Consider the following 3,461-nt stretch of genomic DNA (forward strand, 5'->3'; position numbering starts at 1 on the left):
GGAAAGACACCCCATTCACGGTTATTAACAACACGCTTATACAACGCATTCCATGACATGGTGAGTTGGGCCAAACTCAGTAGAAACATGCTTAAAACCAACATCTGCAACGTGTTTGGTTGCTTGCGTCAACACTTCCTGTACTAGGGGATAGCTTCGCACACAGTGTTTGATTACCTGCATTGTCTGAACTCACACATAAGCACGTTATTTGGTTGCACATAGGATGCGAAGTGTGCTAACCGATCCTATGTGGTAAGGTTACCTTATACATGTTCACAACTACCACACCAACGGCACAACACTGCAATGGCAACGAACTGCACGATGATGAAGTTCTTCAACCCAAAGTGTGGCGCCGCCTTGCCAACTTCAACCTTCCATGCCTTCTTTCGCACAAACTTGGCTCTTCTTCTGCCACCTGTCTAATCTTAAACCATCCGTGGCTGTTGTTGATGTACGCTGAAACTTGTTCGTTGCAAGCTTCTCATGAACCGTAAACCCCTGGTACCCTTCCGACAAACATCGCATACCACTTGTCCTAGCAATGCACAAAGAGCAAAAGTTGAACCAGCAAGCAAATGGAGTAATAAAGCAACAAGCAAAGAAGCGCACGAACAACAAGCAATGGACCAGAAGAGAAGTAGTAAGCATGCATGATCATATGACATAGCAAGTTCAACCTAGCACTACTATGGTGTCATCCTATCACCATATCCAAAAGAGGGTGTCATCCTACCATCGTAAGTTCACGATCGTCATGAGGGGTTAGTATATACCACTTCAACAAAATATACAGACCGTCAAACAGTTTTCAAGCCCTAGCTACACAAAATATACGTCGTCATCGTCATCGTCGTCGCCATCACCGTCTAGGATCATGCACGCGGTAACCAGCAGCAAGCTCTAGTAGTAGTGCTTGCCTAGCCAGCTCTTGAGCCAGAGCACCCCATGGGCGTCTGTTGAGGGAGTTATGGACTAAGGGGTCCTCGGGACGCCGACCCATCAAATATGGGCCGGACTGGCGAAGCCGTACAACGACAGGAAATCTATGAAGCCGTGGTGTGCCCTCCAAGTCAAGGACAGGCAGGATCTCTTTATCCCTTATTGTAATCTATCTCCGGTAACCCTAACCCTACCGATGTCTATATAAACCGAGGGTTGTAGTCTTTAGGGCTAGAGCCATATTCATCACCTCATCACCTTTGGGCTTAGCTCGTGCTGATCTCGAGGTAGATCTACTCTGTAAACCATACTATGCATCCAATACAATCAAGCAGGACGCAGGGTATTACCTCTTCGAGAGGGCCTGAACCTGGGTAAACACAGTGTTCGTCGTCCCTTGTTCCCCATCGATCCTAGATCCACAGCTCGGGACCCCCTACCCCGAGCTCTGCCGGTTTTGACACCGACATTGGTGCTTTCATTGAGAGTTCCGCTGTTGGATCGCCAGAAGAATCGATGGCTCAACCGCTCATTGGAGACCACACCTGCACCGAGGGCTTCCCCGCCCTAGTCATCTCCTCGTCTTCGGCGGCATATTAGTGTGTGCCGATCTCACTGGTCGTCTCGACAAGATCGAAGGCTTCACCCCATAGAGGGACTCACTGGTTGAGGGGCATCGACCCCGGGACCAGCAGAATCACAAGAATCAGGTATCTCTCAAAGTCCGGCCTATTGAAGCCTGACTCCGACAGACCTCCCACCGAGTCGCCGAGTGTCCGGCACCCCCATGTGCCCAGCCGACACACTACTTGGTGAGTCTATTATGTGCAATGAGAATCTCCGTTATCAGGCCCACGACCTATGATCGGATCGGGCCTAAACCCGATGACCGAAAAACCAACACCCCTCCGGTCACCTACCTCATCGCCATCGTCGAAGAGGCCCAGGAGGGGCTGTTGGACTTCTTGTAATTGAACTGTGCGCCCATTTCTGAACCTTTCGTATGGTGTAGTACACGAACGATCGGTCTCCTCTGTAACGCCACGATGGGGGCTCTTCCCATCTATATTAACACGCAACCGGGACTTGAGAAGGCATCTCGTTTCCTACAATTCCACATGGAATCAGAGCCACCTATTTCGAGGTCTAGCGATCTGATCTAGCCAAACACACATACCAAAAACCTGATCGCTGGTCAAGATCATCGATCGATTCCCTCCCTCCTTCCCCATGGCGACCTCCTCTTCAACACTGGTAGTGTTTCTGAGTCTCCTCCCTCGGAGAAACTCTCTTGGGAAAATTACATCTACTAGAAGATGCAGGTTCTTCTTGCCTTTTGCGGTGCTCGGGTCATGGGGTTACTTGATGGTTCCGATTCAGCACCCGCAAAAACACTGGAGGTTGAAGCTGAAAGCACGAGGACCACTGTGTCGAATCCGGCCTACAAAGCCTGGATTGAGAGGGATCAACAAGTCGTGAGCTATCTCACAAAATCAATAAGTAAGGATGTTCTTGCTCAATTTTTTGCGTTAGAACATGCTGCTGAAATCTGGGCTGCAATTGAAGCCTCGTTTGCCTCACAACCCAAGGCATGCATCAATATGTTGCGTGGAAAACTTGTGAATACAAAGAAGCATGATATGCCTGCAGATAAATATATTGCTTTGATGAAAAGTTTTGCTTTAGAACTTGCTGCAGCTGGTCGGCTAATTGATGATGATGAACTGAAGGAGTATATCCTTGGTGGTCTTGATGGAGAATATAACTCTGTGGTTGCCTCTATTACTGCTGTTCCTACCACCACTCTTGCTGATGTTTGTGCACAACTTATGGCATATGATTACAGGCAGCAAATGCTTGCTGAGTCAGATCGAACCGTTGGGGGTTTTCAGTCTTCCGCTAATGCCGCTACATGAGGACGTTCCTTCAATAAGAATTATCGGCAAAACTCTCATGGTGGATATAGGCAACACTGTGGTCGTCTGCAGCAGACACATCCAACAGACGGTCGTAATCCACATAGAGGTGGTCATGGTCGTGGCCGTGGCCGTGGCCGCATACCTTCTCCTCGCTAGGATATTACATGTCAGATATGCAAAAAATATGGGCACCCGGCACATGATTGTTGGTGGAGGTATTCTGACAATGGTCATGATGATGACTCTCACTCAGATGACAAGGGTGCGCATCTTGCATCTTATGGAGTGGATACAAACTGGTCAACGTAAAGTACATAGATACATAGAATTGATAAAACTACTCTTGATCGGCATTGTCTATCAATTGCTCTAAAGCACAATCCTTCTGAAAATAACGAGCGGCTGGCATGACATCATCATACACCAAGCTTAGAGGTATCTCTTGGCCTTCAGGGCCCATGGGACCAACCCGGGTCATATGCTTCGGGTCTAGCTTGGTGAAACGAGTCTTTACCATAGCCCACGCCTCACACGCTCCTTCTCAGCAGGACGAGATCTTCCATAATTCAAACCTTCGCCGAGCTCCCTTAAAGCGAC

The 3,461-nt window shown here is 48.6% G+C and overlaps 1 pseudogene; it reads left to right on the plus strand.

Annotated features, from left to right (window-relative positions):
- The first annotated feature begins 2,651 nt into the window (after window positions 1–2,651).
- On the plus strand, window positions 2,652–2,787 carry LOC123073094 (uncharacterized; annotated as a pseudogene).
- Window positions 2,788–3,461: the final 674 nt, after the last annotated feature.

Source organism: Triticum aestivum, chromosome 3B (genome assembly GCF_018294505.1).
Source record: "Triticum aestivum cultivar Chinese Spring chromosome 3B, IWGSC CS RefSeq v2.1, whole genome shotgun sequence".
Lineage (NCBI taxonomy): Eukaryota > Viridiplantae > Streptophyta > Magnoliopsida > Poales > Poaceae > Triticum > Triticum aestivum.